At 35.5% G+C, this 13,109-nt stretch overlaps 1 protein-coding gene across 1 annotated transcript in view; it reads left to right on the top strand.

Moving 5' to 3' along the window:
• The first annotated feature begins 2,724 nt into the window (after nt 1–2,724).
• greb1l (GREB1 like retinoic acid receptor coactivator) overlaps nt 2,725–13,109 on the top strand; it is a 119,733-nt gene continuing 109,348 nt past the window's right edge. The window contains exon 1 of the mRNA XM_056472812.1: nt 2,725–2,814. The gene's annotated coding sequence lies outside the window, so the exon portion shown is untranslated. The remainder of the gene's footprint in view (nt 2,815–13,109) is intronic.

The following is a 13,109-nucleotide window of genomic DNA, read 5'->3' as shown; positions in this document are numbered from 1 at the left end:
GGTGAAAGTTTACATTTATCACACATATCTGAAACATTGTGATATATTTTAGAAAGTTTGGCCTTTGAGAGATGAGCACTGTGAATCGTTTTAAATTGTATAAAAGTCTAGCGTCTAGAGGAGGTGCGCACATTGTCTTCTGCACTCTAGTGGTCATCTTCAAACTCTTAGTCAGGAGTCACCAATCTCGGTCCTGGAGGGCCGGTGTCCCTGCAGGGTTTAGCTCCAACTTGCCTCAACACACCTGGCTGGGTGTTTTAAGTATACCTAGTAAGACCTTGATTAGCTCATTCAGGTGTGTTTGATTAGGGTTGGAGCTAAAATCTGCAGGACACCGGCCCTCCAGGAACAAGTTTGGTGACCCCTGCTCTAAGTCAAGTTCCTCTTCCCAGGCCCTGCTTTAATTTTATGAGAGTTATCCTTTGACAAGTTAATTGTGTATATGTTAGAAATGATCCCACTCCTATGAGGATTCAGTTCAAATACCTCTTCCCATGGAGACCTTGTAGGCAAGGAGGGAAACCCAGAGAACAGAGAGGAAGCACAATGTCTAATTTGAAAATAATGTAATAGGTGGGAGGGGAGCAGATTAGCTGGATGTTCTTTTGTCTATATATGTACAAGGCTTATGCCCGGTGTGTTTACTTATATCCTACCTGTCAGATTATGCTACCAACACTGCATTTGAATAGTTCTGAGGTTGGGGTTAGAAATTAAGGTAGGGTAGGACGATATTACAGCCTCAAATCACACCACTCCATACCAAAATTTACAATGGAAGAACAATCTGATAGGTAGCATTATTCTTCAAAATGTGTTACCTAAATTTTAACAGTGTAGGACAAATCAACAGAAAACACATTGCAATTTTGAATCATCCTTTATGATTGTAGCTTGTCGGACAGTGCAAGCATGATCCCCATGTCATATTGTAAAATCTCAGCTGTCATTATGTCAGGCTGAACAACAACAAAGACATGCCAAACACAGACACATGTAAGACTCAACTGTAGTTTGATTGATAGACTGCAGTCTATGACACGTTCAGGAATCCATGTTCTGATATGAAACCTCTCAGAAAACAGAAATAATCTGTAGCATTAATTTTGAACATAACATGCTTTGATAATTCATTCATTCATTTTCCTTCAGCTTAGTTCCTTTATTCATCAGTGGTCGCCACATTGGAATGAACCGCTAACTTATCCAGCATAGGCTTTATACAGTGGATGCCATTTCAGTTGCAACCCAGTACTAGAAAAATACCTTGATAATAAAACCATAAAAAACAACTACCTTTAAAAAAAATTAAAAATAAAAAAAAATAAAATATATATATATATATATATATATATATATATATATATATATATATATATATATATATATATATATATATATATATATATAAATATATATATACATTAACTCTACATTAATAACATTAGTAAGCAGTTAGTAAGTTATTGTATAACCAACGCAATCTCACGGCATTTTTAAAAATTAAAAACTGTAAGAAAATAACTTTAAGAAATAAAACTTATGACTCCAGAAGAATTATTTTGGTTTTATACAGAAAAAAACTGTGAAAATTTCCTTGGTTTGTTAAAGATAACTTAAAATTTATTTCCAATGAACTGGAGGGCAAAAAATTTACTTCAACTGTAACTGTTAAAGTCTAAAGGTGCAAAAATGTGGCTTGATGTACTTGAATGTTAAAAATGTGTTATCTTACAACAATACAAATTTACTTGTTAAATAAATTAACATGGAAGATTATTTTGAGTTTAAGTTATTTAATTAGCTTGTTTATGAAGACTGCAGAGTGATGCATGAAAAAAATGACTTTGAAAAATGAAGTAGTTTGTTATGTATGTTAAAGTATGCCCCCGTCACTGTTACCCGTTAAGAGATTGACGACCATTGAATTTAGCAAGGCTCTGAGTTTGAGGTCACTTCAAAAAAAAAAAAAAAAAGAAAAAGAAAAAGAAAAAAAAATCATGAAGCTTCACTTAAATGTCCAGCAGTAGGCGCTGCAGTCCCGTTAAAATTTTAGACCTATGAATATGAGCCTATCCTCTGCTTATAGTGTTTAATATATTTAAAAATGCATACTAAGGTTACACTGACTTAACTGTTTTTAAACATTTATTGTATTGATTGGGAATTGCATAAACATTAAAGACATTTGAAATGTCAAAAAATAAATAAATAAAATAAAATAAAATAAAAAAACAAATAAATAAAAGAAAAAAACCCATAGTTTTCTCGTTTAATTAATCCATTGTTCACAATATGGTTTTTTGTTGTCCCCAGTCACAATCTAATAGTGTGCAACAAGAGAAAACGTGGCTATTTGTTGGTTAGTAATGAAAGATGTAAACAGCTGATATTGGCAAATTATGAAATGGGCAATTGTATTTGTCCACTATATTTCACAATTAAGAAATTGTGTGCTTGCCTCACTGTGCTTTATGCCGATTTAGTTAGAATTAGGGTGATTACATTAGAAAATACATTAATTAATTAAGTATACAGTTTGAACATCCTAAAATCACAAACAGTAATAAAACCTTAGTTCGTCCCTAGTTTAATTTCACAGAGCTGGATGTTTTGCGCAGATAAACACGCTGAAAACAAACGGTACGTGACGTGACAGAACGTACAGTCAGTCCAGCCGACGTCATATCGAGCTTCCCAAGCAGTCAGTCAGTGCGCGAGAGAGCCAAAATGAAGTGAAATCAGCTGAAGAGAAGCAAGAGAAAGATTAGCTCACACATCTGGACGAAAGCGATAACCTGCTCACCTAATTCGGTAAGTACTGGCTATACTGAACGGTGCTATTTCATTTTATTTCAATTGCGTGATAACGCTACCTATTAGGTTCAAGGTTGAGTCAAGACTGATGGCAAAACTACTTCAGATGCACATGAAAAAGCGTGACTACTTTCTGTGCTTGGTTTTCTAGAATTACGCAATATCTGCAAGAAAGCTATGAAGCTTGATAGCATATCATGGATCTTTAACTTTATCAGCATCATGTAAGAAAACATATAGATGCTTACAGGACTGTAAATGTGAAAAGATAATACAACGCAAACCTTTCTCCGTGTTGCATTCTTAATTAAATGGTCATGATGCCATCAATAATTTCTACGATGAGTTAAATACCTTAGCCTGATGTTAATGTGACATTAATGTGTTTAGGGGTCATGCATCAACGTTAAATCACACCATGGGGGCCATACATTTCTAACTAAAAGATTACACCCTCATTTGATTCAAGTGATAACAATGTTGTCAAAACTGATAGCTGGGCTATTATTGTTTGTGTATGTATATGTATACAGAGGCTTTGTTTTGGTTTGCTGATGTTAGTTATGGGGGTGAGTACTAGTAATAATAATAATAATAATAGTAATAAAACATTCTAGGTTTAAAGAACAGACTTTTAATGCTCTCTAATAACTTTTTCCATTTTAAGATTGTTACAAGTCATTAAACTGAAGATTTGAGTAGAAGACTGAAACGCTTATGCCAATATGAATGCTGAAGGAAAACTGTATAATTGTATAAACTGTAAAACTGTATAAACCTCTAAAAATAAGGCTTACTATTTAGCATCTGTGATGATCTGTGACATTTTTATCCCACAAATGTTTCTATACATTGTTTAAAAAAGAAATATATAAATAATGTATTTTTTTAACAGTTCAAAGAACTGTTCTTATATGTTCTTATATTGTCTTAATATGAAAACCTTTTGAAACTTTTATTTTTAGGAATGTTGTTTTGGATATTTTAACTGGTCAGCGTTAAACAAAATTAGCTTATTTTCAAAAAGTGTCAAATACCTGATATATTTGCTTAATTAGCTAAACTGATAAACAAAGTGATCATTTAAAGTTTCCTATTCAGTCATAAATAAACAAGGAATCCTATAGTAAGTTACAGTTTTGGTTCAGTGCCTGTAAACCAGTTTATCTTGACTACATTCCCATCTAAACTGGACATTCATCTGATGTCCTTCAAGGTCCCATGACCTGAAGGTTTAAAGGCAACGTTTTGGTCACATTCCTGTGTCCTCACAGCTTCATTCTTTCCCACCCCCTGAACATTTCTGCTCTGTGGCCTTAGAGGTCACAGACACTTCGGAGCCTAAGTCAAAAGCCAGCTATTAGAAAACTGGTCTCCTAAACATGCATTTGGTAATGAAACTGAAAATACGCCTCAGAATTGAAACCAAACGGTTGGCTGTATTTGCTATCATACATTTGACTTTGGTCTTCATCGTGAAGTCAAGGTGAAGAAAGTTTCTGCTGACCTAGACCCCAAAAAATAATTTATTCACATTTAATAATCATTTCTCATCATGGGATATTCTGAAGAATAGCAAAAGTATACAAATATCACATAAAATAATATATTTTTTTCAATCAGAAAAGACTTTACCCACAAGAGTTAGGGAATTACTGCCTAGGAATTTATAATTTTGTTGTCCAAAATTTGACCAGAAATGTGTCTGCAGCATGAAAGCAATATTGGCCTTACATTTTAAAATGCATATTTATTGATATCATTATGATATTTATTAATTGATACATTTTTATGTATATTTATTTATACCTAAAAACTAGGGTTGGGTCGATAGATGATGCCCGATAGACATGACGATCCCGTCGCAGCAGCAACCCGCTTGCGAAAAATACACACAGGCCCATTTACACTAATGCGTCTTAGTTTTAAAATGGCCTTTTAGAACGAAAACGATCCACGTCCACACTGACGTTTCATCTAGCATTTCTGAAAAGCCCTCCTCCTTCACTGAAAACGCATATTACGTGACCACACACACACTCGGTTATGTGCTGCAGCATATGCGCTCATCTGAGCTCCAGCAGTCAGCAGGTGCTTTGAGCACAAAACCCCAAAGAGCAGTGCACGTCGGACAGTTTGTCAAGGATGTACCGCTGGATCGCATCTCACTACAGTTGTTAAACGTGATATTTAGTTAATCTTGTCTTTATTTAATGTCTCTTCTGTCTTTTGAATCTATCAGGTATCATGTCACAGCATCAGTACAAAGCTTCAATCTTTCGCTTTCATGCGTGTACTTAGTAATTTTAGGGAAAACTATAGATACTGTTGCTTGGTTCCTGTTGGTTGTGCACCTTTTTTACCAACCAAGTTTGTCGACGCCATTGTAACGACACAGATCACTCTGCCTATTCATGCCAGAGTCCTGCAGAAAAAAGTGATTGACAGGTGGTAATTTGTGTATAAATTATCTTTTTTTATTTATGATTTGGTTATAAGTAAACAAAGAGCATGTGGGTCAGGTAGTTGAAACGGTAGGCTACAAATAATTAATTTGTTATGAATTAATTAATTATTCATAAATAATTAATTGACCGCTGCCTACTACGACGATGCCATCGTCCATCACGATATGTCACATTAGACATCGTACAATGCCAAATTGGTCGACCTCGCCCAACCCTACTAAAAACATATTTTTAGCTGTCTTTTGTGTGGGGAAAAAACTCATCTGCTCTCTGAGGCTGCACTTGATTAAAAAGATATTTAAATGCATAATATTGTGGAATTTTGTGCTGCTAAATATTTCGTTATATTGGAAGCTTTGAAAACAGTTTGTTGCTTTATGTATTTGTTGAAACATTGATACATTTTCAAACATTATGATACATTTTCATTGAACTTTTACTGACAAATAAAAGGGGATATTGGTGTGCGCATAGCTCAACAAAGAGAGAGAGAGAGACATTGTTTATTTACATTTACATTACATTCTCTGTGTAATCTCAAGGACACAGACATGTGCTTCATCAGGGAACCAGTAGACATTAACCAACGCTTTAATATGCTAACAAAGATGTGCGGAGTGGTAGTTAACATGTTACTATGAGCTTTTAGATTTGATCATGTCATTTACATGCACACACAATCTCTCTCTCTCTCTCTCTCTCTCTCTCTCTCTCTCTCTCTTATGTCTGTTCCCTTTCCGTCTGTTTGCCTATCACTGATTCAAAGTAGGAAACTATCATGTCATAACTGATAACTGATTTTAACTTGGCAAATGACCACAGAATAAGTGGTATAATCAACAGCTTGCTGTGCGTCACAGGATTTCAGATGGAGGCAACCACCATTTGGAGTTAATTAATGGGAAATGTATAACATAATGCTGCTGCATTCCAGACATATTCAGATTCGGAATTTCAACAGTGAAATGTCCCACTTCCGACCTCAGTCTATTGCATATCATAGTCACATTTTTACTATGTCAGGTGTGAATATTGCAAAAATCAGTGCTCAATTTGCTGCACCTACAACAAACACGCAAGATACACCACCAACACCACACACTCACCTCTTTTTCCCAGCTCTCTGAGTCTGAGGTGGTGCTATCTAGCCATGCAACCACCTGTCTGCTTGATCCCATTCCCTCTCATCTCTTGTAAGCCATTTCCCCTGCTGTAATACCAACTCTGACTCACATAATTAACACATCTCTTGACTCTGGGTTATTCCCTACTTCATTTAAGCAGGCTAGGGTAACCCCACTGCTAAAGAAACACAACCTAGATCAAACGCTACTTGAAAACTACCGACCGGTATCCCTGCTTCCATACATGGCCAAGATTTTGGAGAAAGTAGTGTTCAATCAAGTCCTGGACTTTCTTACTCAAAACAACCTCATGAACAACAAGCAATCTGGCTTTAAGAAAGGCCACTCAACTGAGACTGCCCTGCTCTTGGTCGTGGAGGATCTCAGACTGACTAAAGCAGACTCTAAATCATCTGTCCTCATCTTGCTAGATTTATCAGCTGCTTTATCAGACACTGTAAACCACCAGATCCTGCTATCTACACTTGATTCACTGGGTGTTGCAGGCACTGTTATTCAATGGTTCAGATCTTACCTCTCTGACAGGTCATTCAGGGTGTCTTGGAGGGGAGAGGTGTCCAACCTACAGCATCTAAACAATGAGGTACCTCAGGGCTCTGTTCTTGGGCCATTTCTCTTCTCCATCTACATGACATCTTTAGGACCAGTCATCCAGAAACATGGATTGTCCTACCACTGCTATGCTGATGATACCCAGCTATACCTTTCTTTTCACCCTGATGATTCCTCGGTTCCAGCTCGCATCTCAGCCTGCCTGTCAGACATTTCACACTGGATGAAAGATCATCATCTTCAGCTTAACCTCTCAAAAACGGAAATGCTTGAAGTTTCTGCCAACCCGACTTAACACCATAACTTTTCAATCCAGATGGATGGGGCAACCATTACTGCATCCAAAATGGTAAAAAGCCTTGGAGTAACGATTGATGACCACCTAAACTTCTCTGACCACATTTCTAGAACTGCTCGATCTTGCAGATTCGCACTCTATAACATCAGAAAGGTCCGACCCTTCCTATCTGAACATGCAGCTCAACTCATTGTTCAAGCTCTTGTTCTCTCCAAACTCGATTATTGCAACTCTCTACTAGCCGGGCTTCCAGCTAATTCTATCAAACCTCTTCAGCTGCTTCAGAACGCAGCAGCACGAGTGGTCTTTGATGAACCCAAAAGAGCATATGTCACTCCGCTACTTACCCGTTTGCACTGGCTGCCAGTTGCTGCTCGCATCAAATTCAAAGCTCTGATGTTTGCTTACAAAGCGACCTCTGGCTTTGCTCCTTCTTATCTGCTCTCACTTCTGCAGATTTATGTGAAACTTGCGTTCTGTGAATGAACGTCGCCTCATGGTTCCATCCCTAAGAGGGAAGAAATCACTTTCCCGAACTCTCGCATTCAATCTGCCCAGTTGGTGGAATAAACTCCCTAACTGCATCACAATGGCAGAGTCACTTGCTGTCTTCAAGAAACGACTAAAAACTCAACAATTTAGTCTCCACTTTCCTTCCAAATCTGTAACTGCCTCTCTAGCTATACCACTAACTGTACTCTCTCAAAAAAAAAAAAAAAATTTACTAATGCTTTGCTTCTTAGACTTTACACACCTGAAACTTGTCTATAGCACTTATTCCCTGCTGCTCATATAGTTGTGTAAATTGCTTCCTTGTCCTCATTTGTAAGTCGCTTTGGATAAAAGCATCTGCTAAATGACTAAATGTAAATGTAAATATTTCATAACATTTTATGTTATTCAATTAGGTCTAAATCAGAAAGAGTAGTAAATGCTAACTGCCCTTTAAATACAGCTGACAAAAAAAACTATAGGAACATATAGCACTATAAATATATAACCTCAGAAATAACTTGTTAGTAGTGTTCCTACTCATTTTGTGCCTTATTCATACAAAATGGATTTATATGTTTCACATAAGGTAGATCAGTGCTAATATCAGTGTTGTAGTCAAACAATATGTAGATGTGTAGGGACTGAGTAGCTTGATCCTGAATGGCAGTGCAAGTATTATGCTGTCTATTGAAGCACATATTTTTTCAGGATATTGATGTACTCATTTTTACTTTACTTTTACTTTACCTTCATTTCATTAAAAAAAATATGTGACACTTGATCTGTTTTTTTTTTTTTTTTTGGACCATCTTCAGACAATACATTACTTTTTCCTGTAACAATAAAGGGATAGGTCACCCAAAAATGAATCATTTTACTCACCTTTTAGTTGTTCCAGATATACATTTTTTTCTTTTGTTGAACACAAAATAAGATATTTTGAAGAAATCTAGACGCATGTAACCATTGACTTCAATAGTATTTGCTTTTCCTACTATGGATGTCAATGCTTAAGGGTTTTCAGCTTTCTTTATAATATCTTTGTTGTGTACAACAGAATAAAAAAGTCTGGAACCACTCGAGGCTGAATAAATACTGAGTAATTTGTCATTTTCGGTTGAACTTTTCCTTTTAGTATTTCCTTTGAATTAGAATATAAGTAGCAGTTTGTTTATATTCAGGTAAGAAATTAGAATTTAGGTTTTCAACTATATTAAACGCCCTTGTTGACAGCTGATGTTATTAACAGGTTATGGCAAAGTGAGAACATTAATGCTAGCTACATTATCTAGTACTACAATTACAAGTAATTTATGATACACTTACCTGAACAACCAAAGATTCATCTAATCTGTGTCTAATACACAGCTTCTTTATCATGTATAATGATAGAGTTTTGTACTCATATCATAGAGCTCCTCTTCCTTAGAATCTAGTATTGTAGGTAGGGCTGGGCGATATTGCAAAAAAAATAAAAAATCACGGTATCATGCTTCATATCAATCGGTATCGATAAATATTTAATATTTTTTAACAATACGTTTAGGAATATTAGGTTTTTTTTTTATTTTAACCACTTTATTTTCATTTAGCAACATTACTAAGGCAAATAGCATACGTGTTAAAGAGACTCTTAACCCTGTACTGCACGGTGTCACCATATGGCAACATGATACTTATGTTTACTTCCCTGCCACTGTTTCTCTAAGACCAACATGAATTTTTTTGTTGTTGGAAAGAGAAGACCTTAGTGTAGCCAATGATGTGCTTTGGTTAAGTCACATGACATGCTGTGTTTTTCTTTAGGGTGATTTCTGACAGACTATCGTTTATTGTGAGTAGTTGCTGAATGTAAATGTAACCGTCAATAAAAACAAAGGATCAAATTATGTCAGAAAAAAAAAAACTGAAACATCACCTCCAGTAAGTTATGATGACATATTCACAACTCAAATTGTTTTAAATCAAATTAGTTTTTTGTAAATCGATCAATGTTTGTGTTGCCAAATGACAACACTGTCCAAAAGTGGAATGTGCAATAATGCAATGGGTTAGCTAGCTAGCTAGTTGTAATAATAACAAGATGAATGCTAGTAATATAATGTTGATTAGTTGTATGTTAATGACATTTGCATCATGGATAAAATCTGGTTTTAATAGCAATACTACTTTTAAATAGATATGAATACAAGGAACAGTGTATTAGAGAGCACCACTATGTTCTTTGGTAAGTGAAAGAAGGAAAGGACAGAACTGGCTATTCCTGCAGATGAAAGTGAGGATGAGATGGGTTTTAGTGACTATAAGAATGATGCAGACTGGACATTTGATAGAGACAGTTCAGGTTAGTTAGCTCAGAGGCAGTTAAAACAGGTGTAGTATAGGATATAGTATAATATACATAAACATTGTTAGCTAGTAGCTACATTATTCTGATGCATCTGAATATACTAGACTTGTTATTTATTTGTTATAATATTTACTGGAGAAAATATTTATATTTATGTGTTGTGTACAAGATAATACAATATCAGGTTTGTTTTTAATAATATTCAGCAAAAAATAATGGAATAAATGAAAGCTATTGGAATATGAGTTGTTGGAAAGCATGTCATTTATAAGTTCTGTGTTAAAGCTTATAATACTGCAACAATTAAATCATTTCAAACAACAAAATTATTAATTATAAGGAAAGTTTTAAATTTGAAATTTCTAAGTTATACCCAATGTTGGATGTTGCCATATGGCACTTCAAGTTAAGCCATTTTAAGAAAAGAAAAAAAGGCAATTTTTTATTTTATAGATTTTCATAATGCATGCAGTAGAGGGTTAAACTTGATAAATAAAATGTTACAAAGTGTGCAATGGTAAGGTGTAAACGCTGAACAACCAAAGCAAACTTTAAGGTGTGAATAATAATGATACAGTAAACCTCAAACTCTGTCAACAACACAAATTATGATAATCAAATCTGAGTTTTCAAGTAATATAACTAACTATCATTATTCAAATACATATTGCAACATTACAAATTGTGAAGTTGGTTGACTACATTACCCCTATGCTAAAAAAAATCTTTCAGATGGGGTGCTAGTTGCTGGGATGCACAAGAAAAGAAACCAAAAAGCCACTCTGGGGACATCCTGCATCCTTTTTTATTTACAATCCCTTCACTGCTGCTAGCCAAGGCACTCATTTTAACGTGTGTTGTTATTCTGACCTAAAGTGACAAGTGACAAGTGACTCGTGGCGTTTGCAAAAGTTCAGATGTTTTTCAATTAGCGCATGAAAATGTGCCCAAGTCACATGTGCCCCACTTGCACAACATATGCGCATTGCTACCATGTGCATGTCGTTCAAGTTGCGTGCCTCCATTGGACAACTTAGCTTATTGGCATTGCTTCCAAGGCGCACGCTCAGTAGCCACATTTTAAGATAACTATAGCCTTCATACCAAATTTTTTTAATCTTTATTGACAATGGTGTTCGGTCAATAAATACCGATAGTGACTGTATCGCCCAGGCCTAATTTTAAGTATATCTACCTGCATCATATCCATTTTTATTGTTGTTTTTGTTGTTATGGAAATGACAGGTCTAGCTACTAGCTTGTCTTTGGTAAGCTGTCAAAAAGTGCTTGATGTGGAGATTTTTATCATATATGTTCACATTTTTTCAACTTAAAAAGAAAATCTGAGCTGCATAAAAAGTAGCATATGGAGGCATTAAAAAGGTTTTTGATTAAGAATTACATATGTAATTAATTTCTGTTATTACATTTATAATTACACTGTTGACCATCCCTTAAACCTTAACCAAATCTTAAACCTACACATAGCACCTAAACTCATCCAGATCAACCTCAATAGTACCAGTCATTCACAATTATGAACAAATTATGTACATTGTATTTATATTGTAATGTAAGTACATATAGTTAAGGTCACTTGATACAAAGTGGGACCGAAAAAACTGATCCTAACTTTTTTTGCATTGATAGCTTGTGTTAATGAGTTTACTCTGAAAGTCTGTGCTTTTGACTATGCATATGTTAATGTACACATTTAAAGAGAAGGAAAAAATGTATACTTTAAGTTGAAGGCGAAATGGAAAGGAAACCACCAAGGCTCAAGTAGGGTCAGGTTTTAATCAAGATGGTATTGGTGAGGTATTATGTTATACACTCTCTACGCAATCAGCCTTTAGTGGTAATTCAATCTGGTTCCTCCTGCTTCTAATTTACCACTCTAGGGTGATTAGTAAGCCAGACCAACTGGCTAAGCTGCCACTTTATCAGCGCGAGCTTAGAGCTTATAAAAGTGTGAGTCCATGTTTGATTGGCTGAAAAGACAAGGTTTGCTGGGTGGCCTTTCGGTGCTGAAGGCATGTGCAGTTGTGTCCCCTGGCGGAGCCTTTAGGTCAGGGGTCTTGGACGGTGACCATCTGGACCTTTAGGGGGTGGTTTCCTAAGATGCTGCCTTTGTTTGCCCAAAACAATTGGAAGTTAATCTGAAGGAGATAAGAATAGCCTCTGTTACATTGCCGCCATCAGCCAGTCTTCATGTAGTGTGTAAGGAGACATCTCTTTCTCTTTCTTGAAAGAGGTTTTGACTGACTGGCTTCCCTTTTTTTGGAGGGGTGGAGGGGGGTTACAAAATGTGAGACTGTATAGGAGTAAAATGACAGTTTGCTTGAAAATAAACATGCTATCATTACATTTACTAAGCCTTTATTTAAGAGTTTCTTTCTTCTGTTGAACACAAAGGAAGATATTTTGAAGAAAGTTGGAAACCTGTAACCATTGACTTCCATAGTATGTTTTTTTTTAACTATGGAAGTGAATGGTTACAGATTTTCTGCAAAATTTCTTAATATGTGTTCAACAGTAGAAATAAACTCATAAAGGTTTAAAAACACTTGAAGGAAAGTAAATATTGTGAGTGCATTTTTATTTTTGGGTGAACTATCAATTAAAGGGTCATTTTTGGGACTGCAATTTGGATGGGTTGACTACAATTATAGTTTTGCTTAAAATATTTAATCAAACCTTGATTAAAGGGGATAGTTTCCCAAATTATGACATACAGTAGATTATGAACTTTTTCCTTCTTGAGAACGCTAAAGATGATTTTTTTAAAATCATGTTTCTCATTGAGACAGGCACTTTGACAGTCAAGAAAAAAGAATACCAATGGCTTCTGACAATACATTGAGGTTATATAATGTGAATTGACTGATCTGTACATTGAAGTTAACATCAATACAGAATACAGCCTCTGCAAACAGTCCTGAGCATGTTCACAGCATGAGCTTCCTGTTAAACAGTGACATATG

This window comes from Danio aesculapii, chromosome 2 (assembly GCF_903798145.1).
Source record: "Danio aesculapii chromosome 2, fDanAes4.1, whole genome shotgun sequence".
Lineage (NCBI taxonomy): Eukaryota > Metazoa > Chordata > Actinopteri > Cypriniformes > Danionidae > Danio > Danio aesculapii.
This window is presented reverse-complemented; position numbering and strand designations above follow the sequence as displayed.